The sequence below is a fragment of the Schistocerca piceifrons genome, chromosome 3 (assembly GCF_021461385.2).
Source record: "Schistocerca piceifrons isolate TAMUIC-IGC-003096 chromosome 3, iqSchPice1.1, whole genome shotgun sequence".
NCBI lineage: Eukaryota > Metazoa > Arthropoda > Insecta > Orthoptera > Acrididae > Schistocerca > Schistocerca piceifrons.
Window position 1 is genome coordinate 929,592,704 of NC_060140.1, and position 12,908 is coordinate 929,605,611.

The 12,908-nt window shown below is 38.3% G+C and overlaps 1 protein-coding gene across 1 annotated transcript in view; it reads right to left on the minus strand.

Moving 5' to 3' along the window:
- LOC124787789 (protein Skeletor, isoforms B/C) overlaps positions 1-12,908 on the minus strand; it is a 694,854-nt gene that overhangs the window by 26,047 nt on the left and 655,899 nt on the right. The gene's annotated exons all lie outside the window — the stretch shown is intronic.

The following is a 12,908-nucleotide window of genomic DNA, read 5'->3' on the forward strand; positions in this document are numbered from 1 at the left end:
ACTGAGGCAAGGTTCAAGGCTCTCAAAAGTTAACAGGGGGTGATTAGTGGCAAAGGGGGTGGATCACTGTTGGATGGAGCAGGAATTCAGTCAGGCAGGTTTCAACATTGGTCTTTGTTTGAGTCTGAATGGTAGGTTGATGGCAGAAAAGTGTTTCCATTGTAGGGACTGAGAAAAGGAGAGAAGGTCCTTAACAAGTCCAGCATGACTGAATTTGGAAGTGGGACAAAATGAACTGATATTTTTGTGGCACTAAGACTTTTGTGTGAAAGGTTCATGACTGTGTTACAGGTCTGTTTAGGTTCTCGATTCTATATGGTGGTGGGAGGGAGCTTTTGAGAGTGGAGTAAATGTAGTAGATCAGTGAGTCAGGATTTCTCTGCTGTGAGGGGATGTGGGGAAGGTTTGGCGGCTGTTATAAAGATGGTGGAGAGTGGTAGAGTGGTAGATCTTGGGATTTAACAGCGAGAGAATTTTACATATAGAGAAGAGGTATGGCAAGAAGGTTTGGGCCTAATTTACATGGTTTTACTGGATGATGTTGGTAAGGACTAAGGACTGGCAGAATCTCAACAGATGGCAGTCATTGTGGAAGGAGGGGTTGCAGCCAGAGATGGGTAATTTGATGGTAAGGCCATTTGAGGGGATTCCATGAGCCAAATAACAGTGAAGGAACAACATGTTTGGTTGAGTCCTGGCTGGGAATAGGTAAAAATTTCTGTACTGGCGCAGATGGAAGGAGAAAGTTTCCATGGAAGAGGATAAAAATGCATAAATGAAGTGGGAATACATGCGAAAAATTTTGCAAAGATACACCAAAACATAAGGAAAAAATACAAAAAGGATGGAACTGATGATGTATGGGGAAGCAAGAGGAAACCTTAGATAGTAGGCCAACAGCAGTAGGCAAAAATGGATTGAAAGTGACTTTAAAACACAAGATCAATGATAAAAATAAATAAAAACATTATGGTGTGGTTTGCATGTTGGTGGACAGATATTTATGAAGAAGGGGGCCAGCAGTCTCATGGCTCGTATCCCTGTACTAGACCTAGGTGCAAGACCTGTCCCATACATACTCCCACCACCACAACTGCAGTCCTGTCATAAGCATCGCCTATCCCATTAAAAGCAGTATTAACTGGTAAACCAGATATGTCATTTACAAGCTAAACTGCAAGCAATGTGATGCTGTCTGTGTGGACATGACAACCAACAAGCTGTCTATCTGCATGAATTCCACTGAAAAACTGCGGCCAAAAAACAGCTAGATCATCCAGTTGCTGAGCATGCTGCCCAGCATAACATGCTTCACTTCAATGACTGCTTCACAGTCCTTGCCATCTGGATCATTTCTACGAACACCAGCTTTTCTGAACTATGCAGATGGTAACTCTCTCTGCAATATATCCTGCATTGCCATAATTCTTCTGGTCTTAACCCCTTTGTTAGTCACTGTCCTTCACCCTCACGTCCCATTCCCTGTTCCCTCTCCAGCACTACACAGCCTTCTATTTCACAAGCATACCGATAGTCTTTTTTATACTTATCTCATTTTCTGGCTCTCCCCCTCCCCCACCGGAGAGTCTAACCTCCGAACTGCACCTAGCTGCCCTGCACACTTCTCGTTCTTCTGGTATGCTTCCACAATTAGTACTTTACTGTCCCCCACCCCTACCCTGATTTCCCTCCCACTCCTCCTTACCCGCACAACCCAGACTGCTTCTCCCATTATGTGCTCTTGCTCGCAGTCTGGCCTCAGAAGCCAGAGACAGTGGTCACATGTGTGTGAGTTGCATTTGCATGAATGTGTGTGTGTGTGTTATCTAATTCAGAAGAAGACCTTTTGGCTGAAAGCTTACTTGCTCAGCAGTCTTTCTGTTGTACCTGTCTGAGACTTGGCATCTGCACTATATGGTAAGCAGCAGTCTCTCCTTTTCTTAATATTGTCATTATCGCATACCAGATTATCCATTGATTAAGCTTTATTAATTACAGGAAATGAGTAACTGACATCGCTGGAATACTTAAAGGTGAATTCCAAGTGTGCTAATCAGTAGTTGTGAGAGTAGTGACTGCACTGATTACACAGCCTTAAGACCATTCTTTCTAGCTGCCCATTTCAGTTTTCTGAAAACTAATTAATTTAAAAGATATTCATAATTACTGATCAGCCATGCTCAAATTTATTTTTGCCACTTGAGCCCTTGTGCCTGTTTAATTCTAAGATCTGTCATTATACTTTTTTTTGCCCTAATTTTTCTGAAAATTTGTACAAATTAACAAAATCTCAAACTTGGCAACTTTACCAATAAGTTGGTAATCCACCATATAGCCGGCCAGTGTGGCCAAGTGGTTCTAGGTGCTTCAGTCTGGAACCGCTTGACTGCAACGTTCACAGGTTCGAATCCTGCTTTGGGCATGGATGTGTGTGATGTCCTTAGGTTAGTTAGGTTTAAGTAGTTCTAAGTTCTAGGAGACTGATGACCTCAGATGTTAAGTCCCATAGTGCTCAGAGCCATTTGAACCATTTGAATCCGCCATATAGGAATAGGGTGCCCTAATCAAACAGTACTGAGAACTTTTATATTTTTTAAACTCTTTTTTAGTTAAGTCAAATCTTTGTTGGGACTTATAGGTCATCTGTTCATTTAAACTTTTGCTCTACCATTTTATAAACTATAATATAATCATCAAGATCAGGAAATACCATTACATCTGTCTTCATAGACAACCCCTACCCCAAAAATCTTGTCTGCCACCAGCATTCATACCGTCAAAATCTCTTTGCCAAATATCTTTATATCCTTGCCAGGTAGGACTAATGGAAGAGATAGAGACGATCCAATGAAGAGCAATGCATTTTTCACAGGTTTGTGTAGTCATCACAAGAGCTTTACAGAGGTGCACTTGTGACAGACACTGCAAGAGAGTCATTGTACATTATGAGGTGGCCTGCTATTGAAATTCTGAGAGACTATGTTCGAGGAAAGATTGCAAAACGTATTGTTTCCTCCCACATACATAGCATGAAATGACCACAACAAGAAAATTTGAGAAATCAGAGCTAAGACAAAGGTTTACCAACTATCGTTCTTCCCATGCATTGTAAGGGAAGCGGGGTTCAGATAGTTCTACAAGAAGTAACCTCTGCCACACACTGTCAGTTAGCTTTCAGGATATTGATGTCTGAAGGACAGACAAATGAAAAGCAGACACCTGTCACAGTAGAACAATGGGATGGTTCCATTCAAAAGTAACATCACACATGTTTACACATTTTTCCTACTGGGAGAGAAGACCATCAGTTTCTGCTTCATAGAATGCGATTGGCAGCTGATATATCCACAACTGCACCCACGGTTGCAGTTTTTCATCCAGCTGAAACCAATTCCCATGCACATATTTCTTCAGGTCACCAGAGATGTAAAATTCACACAGTGAATGATCCGGGCTGTACGGATGTTTCCCAACCACATCAGGTTTCATCTGATTGGAAGTAAGGGGGCAGTCATTATTGTGAAACAGGATGACTCTGTCCAATAGCCTGAGAGAAAATGGCAAAGCCAACAGTCAAGACACCCCATATCTCCCCTGACAGAGAAAGATAGAGCAGTGTTCAGTTTTAGCAATTCAGTCTATTTCTCAATGCCAATGACACTAATATCTATGACACTAAAGTCAACATTGCTGTGAGAATTAAAATAGGACAATGGAAGACTCCTCGTGTTTGCTGCCGGATACTAAAATCAACTTGATTCAATATTTTGGCAATCCAACTGTTCACCATCTTCAGGAGAATGCTGGTTCTGCTGCTGACTCCCACTGAGAACTGATGCCAAGGGTGCAAATTGATGTCCTAAATAGGCATCTGTACCGTACACGGCGCTTGCGAAATCCACCACAGTTGCTACCCTCCAAGACTGGGCAGGTGGCACTGCCCTTAGTAGAACACCAGTGGTAATGATATATCTTACTCAGAGACAATTTTCGAACATTCAGTATGGCTGCACTGAAGAACGTTCTGTTCTGATGTGGGATAGCTCAGGGTTCCATATCCTGCAAGGAGGAAATGCATTGTCTCTATTAATCAAATTATCTGCCAACCTAATTTCAATTGCCTCTTTATAAAGACTGCTCCAAAAACATGAAGTGTTGGCAACTATCACAGTTTTGTCAATTTCATACTGTGTCGCTCATTTAAACAACATTCTGCTACCACTGATTTTTCTGGCTATTGTAGCCTCCTATGACAGCAATGTTCCACACACCTAGCTTTTTACAGTCTAGATGAATTTTTAATTAAATAAATTGTAAAATTTTAATATTATATAACGCAAGTTGACATAATGCCACTAAGTATGTTATTTAACTTGAGCTCTGTATCTGTGTGTGCTCTGTATCTGTTTTCTATAGTGCTTTAATGATTGTAAGAAAATATGTATTTTCTTTTTTATTTATTGCTGCTCCAATAATTTACTGTATAAATTTTTATATAATTTTGTACTGTATATGCTATAAGATTATCACATTGTATTTGTAAAAAACTGACTCATTCCACGTCCTCGTGAACCCAACACATTTGGACCTGTGGAACATGAAACCAAATCAAATCAAATCACCTATCATGAACTGTGCATATTGAATGGCTGGTGTCAATGTGGGAAGGCTTACATTGGCCATTCAATATGCACAGTTCCTGTCATGACATGGCCACTAATTGGTAGGTACTCCTCCACTCCCAATACCAGTCCTCCCTCACCTCAGGAAACGCAGTCTGCACCTTCAGCAAGGCTTTGACTACATCTTGTCATGCCTTGAGCTGAGACATTCTACCAGGTATTGGACTATTACCAGCAAAAGTAATAATCCATGAAGCATTCGGCCTACCTGGTATCCTAGTATATTACAATGCCACCCCTGCTTCCAGTTTTGTACTTCAAAAGTCATTTCCCAACATATTACTTAGATGCAAGACTTGTCTCATAAACCAACCCAACACATTCTATCACAGTCCAGTTACAAATATTTTGTACCCAATGAGACATATGTACATGTTTGAAAACAACTACATCGTATACCAACCATCGTACAATTATCATGCAGTGCTCTATGTGGGTATGGCCAAATTATGCAGATGTGAACTGCCTTTCCAGCATATCCTATTTTTTCACAATCCATCTCATTTTTTCTAGTTTTCCACCATAGTCTCCCACCCAAACCGTGTTCTCCCCTTCTCCATCCTCCTTCTCCCCTCGCCCTTGCCTCCTCCCACATCATGCTGTCTTTCTCATCTATATTCCCTGAAAAAGCTGACCTACAAATCTCTTTTGAAGAAACTAAGTTAATCTGCACTAAATGTAACATTCAGAAATTAAACACTAGGTACAGGCAAATGTAAAGGGAAAAACATGTCAAATATCTCAGTGTATTAATAGATTCAGAGTGGCTGGAAAGTACAGAGAGTTTGATTAGAGAAACTCAAAAGAGCATACAGAAGAACACGTGGCATCTACAACAAAAAGTGCATTTCCATACATGCAAAGATTAGACATTACAACACTGTGATCAAACCTGAGGCTCTGTTGAGAGTGAAATCTTAATTTTCACCAGAAAAGGCGATCTGGAAAACAAATTGGAGCAAGAATAAAGGATTATGAGGAAAGTACTTGACCCAGAAAAAACAGAAGACAGGTAAAGACTAAAACACTGTACAGAAACAGAGGAGGAAGACAGATGTGGACCAAAATGTTGTACAGAAACAGAGGATGTATCACATCAGCCAGCAGATATTAAAAAACAAAGATCAAAATTTTATGGAAATATTCAGTGATTCTCAATAATGAGGCTTACACACAAGATTATGATACACATCAAAAATTAAAGAATATGCCATGAATCCAACAAACTAAAAAGGACCTTGAGAAAAGCCCATATAGAGGCAGTGAAAGCAGTAGATGGAAATCTGTTCAGTCAAAATTTAAAATGTTGGATACTACAACCAGTGGACTGAAGAAAAAAGAAGCCCTTTGAGAGAGAGAGAGAGAATGAGAGCTATATGGGAGATCAGAAAAACAAATCTAAAAGGCAATTTGAGACCCAACAGGGTCCTCTCTCTCTCTCTCTCTCTCTCTCTCTCTCTCTCTCTCTCTCTCTCTCTCTCTCCCTCTCTCTCTCTCTCACACACACACACACACACACACACACACACACACACACACACACACACACACACACAAACAAAGAGAGAGAGAGAGGGAGGGAGGGAGGGAAACAGAGAGAGAGAAAGAATGTGAGTGAAACTGTATATTTAAACTAGAAAAAGAACAGTAGCTAGGAATCTGCAAGCAGTACATTTGTCTTTGTGCCAACCACCAATCAGCAGCAGGTAAATAGTTGCCAATCGATTGTTTTATTTATTATGTATTCATTCCAGACTGATATATTCTCTTCTGTTTTTATCAAATTTATTCTCAATTCCAGACAAAATTTTTTATTTGCTCATTTATTTATTCTTTGCTCATGGATTCCAGTTGATAATTTTCAGTTGAGAGTGTGTCTCATATAATTTTGTATGCTGACTGCATTTACCATGTTACATTACACTGAGGCTTAATTACTATGCATATACAACAAATATAGACTAAAAAAATCAAAATGACACTTTACAGGCACATAAATGGTTATTATATATTTTCTGTTACAGTGTATGCTATCTCTGATTTAATGGAAATAATGAAACTGTGCATTTTATAAAAAAAACTTGATAACAATTTTAAATAATGTCATATTATGCTGCCCACAGGTAAAGTGCCAGAAACAATACACCACTGAATCGAATGCAACAGCTCTATGCACTGCCTGACGGGCTGGGAACTTTTGCTCCATGTATCGAAAGTTCAGTGAGGAAAAAAGCCTTATGACATACTTTTTGTTGGAGTGATAAACCTGTAAAGATGTATAGACTGTTCAGTCCACCATACCACCTGTAGATGAGCTTGATAAAGATGATCAGGATAATTAATGAAGAAAATAAATGGATTTATATTAAGGGACATTTCAACTACTTAATTTGAATAACCTGACCCCCCCCCCCCCCCCAATATTTGATGTACTGTGATTAATTACTTTATAAATATTGAGGATATGTGCAAACAAGAACTTCACAGTACCTCAGATGAAGAAAGGATTTAAGGATGTGGAATTTAATGGGGATAGTTATTGTGTTTGATCGATAATTGTATCTCGTTCCCATAAACTCTAAGTATAAACCTTCTATGAAGCCACCTACTTAATCTTGGTTATCAGTTTTGGATGTGGTTTAATAGAAAAGATATTACTGACCTGAATTTAATTCAATAATTGTGCTTATGGAAATTTATAGTCACTGAAGTACATGAGAAGTGATTATCAAGTGACAAAAGCTGAGCAATAAACCTGTGTGCAGTTTTGCTATGATCTGTGATGTGTGAAGTATTGACTGAAACAGTGGTGCATCATAATTTGAGTATTTTGTGGTGCATAAAATGAATGCAAATCCTCACTGAGCACAACGGAACACAGTTTGACAATTGGCATGCACAAACTCCAGTGTTGTTGCTGCTTCTTGTACCAAAGCACTGACCTAATTCCTTCATGTGATGAAACTGTGTTTGAATGAAATAAACTCAGTGACTGTACAATATGTTCATCCACCAGTTCACCCTTGGGACATACTTCTGTCAAAATGGTCTTCAGTTATGAATGAAATGCACAATTCCAACCTAATGTGGAATTTTGGACTTTGATGCTCTCAAGTTTGTACTTACTTCACCTGAATAAAATGAATTCAGACCAATCTAACTAATAATTATCAGATTTGTGTACTAATTCTATTTCTTTCAGTGCTTAGTGTTGTTCAGAAATTACAAATCCCCTCCAACTATGTTTTATGTATGCACACAATCACCACAAGCATAGTGCGATGTGGGTCATTTTCCATTTTGATGATTGACTTGATTGCTGAGCATTCCACACCCTGCTGATATCTTGAAGGATGACCATCACATACCTTGAGAAGGTCATTCTGTTCAAGATACCTCATTATGTTTGGGCTGAGAAAATGTTCTAAGATTATACAACAAATCAATGTCAATGATATTGGATGATAGTTTTGTGGATCACTTCTATACCCTTCTTGTAGATAGATGTGAACTGTGTCTTTTTTCAAGAACTGGGCACAGTTTTTTGTTAACAATAGGTTATAGTTAGAAGAGGGCTAACTAAGCCGCAAATTCAGTATAGAATCTGTCAGGGATTCCATCAGGCCCTAGAGCTTTGTTCAACTTTAATGACTTCAGCTGTTTCTCAATACCACTGATCCTGATAATTATTTCATTCATCTTTTCAGTGGTGCGAGGATTAAATTGGGACAGTTCTCCTTAGTTTTCCTTTATAAAGGAACATTTGAAGATAGGAGTAAGCATTTTAGCATTTGCTTTGCTATCCACAATTTCAGTTTTTGTCTCATTCACTAGGGACTGGACACAACCTTCGGTGCCACTAACAGCCTTTTCATATGACCAGAATTTCTTTGGGTTGTGTGAAAGATTACTTGACAGTATTCTTTACAGTTGTCACTGATGGCCCAACCCATTGCTCTCTTGATAGCCAAATGTGTTTCATTTACACTTTGTTTTACACCTATTATACAGTAATCCTTGTTTCTTTAGAAGGTTCTGTACAGTGACTGTGTACCATGGAGGTTCCTTCTTATCATGGACTGTTCTACTGTGTACATATCTTGATTTTTTGTGTAGTTCACTGTATGCTTGTTTTAGTTGTCCTTTGTACTTTGGTAATCATTGTTGCCACAACTGTGTCATGATGATTGATACCAGTTCCAATGTGACATCCTCAAAGAGATCAGGTCTGTTTATTGCCATTATATCTAATATATTTCCATCATGAGTTGGTTTGCTAACTATCTGTTCTAGGTAGTTTTCAGAGAAGGCATTTAGTAAAGTTTCACAGGATGTCTTTACCACATCCACCACTAACAAAAGTGTAATTTTTGCAATTAATTGTTGGATGACTTAAGTCTCCACCAATGATTACAATATGATTGGGGAACTGACATACAAATGAACTGAGGTTTTCTCGAAAGTATTTTGTTTCATCAGGAGATGAGTCTGGTGGATAATAGAAGGATCCAATTATCATTTTATGCCCACCCCTGACAATGAGTGTCATCCAAACAGTCACACATGTAGCTTCAATTACCACCTCGTTGGATCCGAGTTTCTTGTCTACTGTGACAGATACGCTGGCTCCACTTTCCTTTTGCCTAACCTTTTGATACATGCTTAAATTTTCCCCAAAAATCTAACTGCTATCAATTTCAGGTTTCAACCAGCTTTCTGTACCTAGTATTATGTGAGATTCCCTGCCTTTCATGAGTGCACCAAACTCTAGAATTTTGTCATGAATGCTTCGGCAGTTAATCATTAGGATTTCAATACTCCCCCCTATGGGAAGCATTTCTTTCAATCTTACACTGAGTCTTCTGGGTTTGATACAGCTATAGTTATCCGTATTGAGAGTTGCCTAATCTAAAAAAAAAAAAAAAGTGTGTGCATCCTACACATAGTCAGCTACCTGAGTAGCAGCCTCTGATGTGTAGTGCACACCTGACCCATTTAGAGTGACCCTACAGTTCTCAGTCCTATGGCGTAAGTCCAGGAAGTTGAAACCTATCCTGTCACAAAACTTTTAAAGTCTCTGGGTCAGTCCTTCCAGTTGACTCAGAACCAAAGGATCATGATTAGTCTTGTGGACAATGGTGCAAATTGTGAGCTTTGCTGAAACTCCATTGCAACACTGGTCTTTCAACCTTCTGGAATGACCCAATAATGACCTCGGAGCCCAGACAACAGCGTCATTTGTTCCAACTGCCACACTCTGCAGTTTTTTGCACCCTGTCCCTATGCTTTTGTGTTTGCCGCTTCCTGGCACTGGATTAAACAGTTTTCCCCAAAACAGGTGAAGTGAATCCCACTCGCTTAGTTTCAGTTTCAGTGAAAGACAGCAACTCAAACGTTTTGGTTAGGGGGATCGGTACAACATACTGAGTCCTCTCTGGTCCCCGTCCACCCTGTACAGGACACCTAAATCTACCACTGACATGCCACTTGCAGTCAAGTGGACAAGTAATGACAGATACTGCAGTTTTTGCAGAGGAGACAGGATCCACAGGAGAGGATAATACTTGAGATATCACATGTATAATACTCTTGAGAGCTGTTCCAATACACCAGTTTGCAGCAGCTGCCAATCATTTGACAGTAGTCAGGATGATTTCTAGCTGGTTACAAATGTCAACCAACTCATCCTGTGTTTGTGAACAGCATTCATAGTGGGGCTGCATTTTGGCTGGTGCACTGTATTATAAAGCAGTGAACAAATAATTTTAAATTAAGCCCACAGATTATCTTTTAATCTTTATAGTTACTGTAACATGCAATAGTAAATTTCTAGAGAGCTCATAGGCAGGCCTGATCACACTGACACCATCCTTTAGAAAGACTTAGATCCTGTCTTCCCAGTTAAGTACTTTGATTTATCTGGAACTGGTTAAGTTATTTGGTAATTAACATATAAATCTGTGACCAGTTACATTTAGAGTTGCAGATTTTTGCCTCTGTGCTTATTAAATTCTAACCCTTGACATTATACTTTCATTGATCTGATACTTATGCACAGATGACATACATCACTAATTGAAGACCTTGGTTGTAAACAGCAGTAATGGACAGTTGATGAGAAACAGAATTATTGTGTGCATAGCATGGTAAGTGACATGCTTTATTCATATTAGTTGATAGATGATAAACCAAGAGAGGACAGCCCCAACTCTAATTTCAGATTCTTGATAATGGCAAACTTTGTTAGGGTGTTTGCATGTATACAGTGGTAAATATCAGTAACATAGCTTCCAGTAACAGTAATGCATAGGGTGTTCATGCCAGGAAATTTTTTTTAATGGGTATTTTTAATGATTTTGCAGATAATGTGGACAACTATGACTCAGATGAACCAACTGAATGTGTTCCTAAATGCAAATGCACTACAAAAGTTGTCACAATTCAGGTAAATGTGAATATTTATTTAAGCAAGTAAACAATGCTAAGTTGTGTCCCTTACCATTGTTTGCATGAATTTACATGACAGTGAGATGTCAGGTATGTTAAGGGTCATCCACAATATTGTTTACATGTTGTAGTAAGGTAACAAAATTAATTTTATATTGCACCAGATTATAGATAAATTTGTGAGATTGTTATTTGTTACTATTACAAATATTGTTAAAGAAAATTTTATATCACATACTGAAATAATTCGGATTTTTGAAATTTCTTTTTTTGAGAAGTTTCACAGTAATGCTTTGTTAATTCACTCAGGAAGTAAACTGTTATAAGTCAATGCTAACCCATGACAAGTGCACTTAGTTTGCAACTCAACAACATTAAGTACCCACTGACAAAATTTTTAAGAATAAAATTTTTACTAGAAACCTCATTATTGTAAATATTCAAAGATGATACCCTATCTCAAGGGGGGAAAGTCATATGGCATGGACTTTAAATATATTATTAGAAATTATTCCAGTCCATATGTGGCATAAGAGCAAACCAGTGTTTAACAGTATTGGTTACAAACAGTCTTGGTAGCAGTTTTAGTTTTTTTTTTTTCAACGACGCGTTTCACCTTATTTAGGTATCTTCAGGTTATCTTTTCTAGATGGGTGCGAGAGGCACCAAGATCTGCATAACGTATTCCCGTTCACAGGAGCGAGTAACAGTAAGTTCCCATGACTGCAATATGCTTACGGTTTGGTCTTTAAATAGTCAGACATCATCCAGAATTTTCAGTCTGAGACCAGCTAGCACTTGCACAAAACCTATCTGAGATCTTTGGAAACTGCAGCTAATCTGGATTGTGTTAATATCTATTCTTGAGTTCACAGCCTCTCTCTACACTGCTGACTCCTGTGTAGAAAATTTGCAGCTCACTATTACCATGTTGAAACCTGTACAACTATTTATTTTTCACAAAGCTCATATTTTACATTTCTAAGAAAATCTTTTGACTGTGTATATATGACCAGCATGCATGCAAGGATTATTTGAGACACTTTTATCAAACAGTGAGTATGTTAATTCTTTTGACATGATGGATGTTGTTTAATTTGAACTGATTTCATGTTTTATGGAGTTGATGTTTAATCATCTCAGTGACTGCCTCACAGACCTGAAAGCGTGCACTGTTTTACGTAATCTACAACCATTGTGTTCTGTTAATATTATGCCTACGAAGGAGTATATCTTCATGTAGTGATTATGTTGTTCATGCTACTGTGTATAGTGAAGATGAGAGGTGGAGGTACATACTTGCATAAAAAAATGTGATGTGAGACTTGATCTGGTCATCAAAATTTTTGTACTGATAATAAATGTGGGAAAAAGCCACATTACTTGGAACTCTGCATAGTGAACATCATTTGCACAATGCTTAGAAATCAATTTACAGATATTCTACAAGACTTTGATCATGGAGACTCTAAGGGCTTAATGAATAATGCAGGCAAGCAGCATTGAAAACACATCAAATATTGTAACAATTGGACATATGCAGACAACAAAATTAAATAATTCTACATATTTTTACAAAACTTCAAACTATATGGAAATATTCAGAAAATTACTAGAAGTTTTTATAAGCTCTGACAATATCAACATTCCAGTAAAAGGTAGTGTGGTGTTGAGTCACACTATGTATCTGCTCAGCAGCAATAGCATACTGCAAAGTTGTCATTTTATCCTAAGTAAAAGTATTAATTCAGTCAAGAGCTGTAGTAATAATGATGGGGA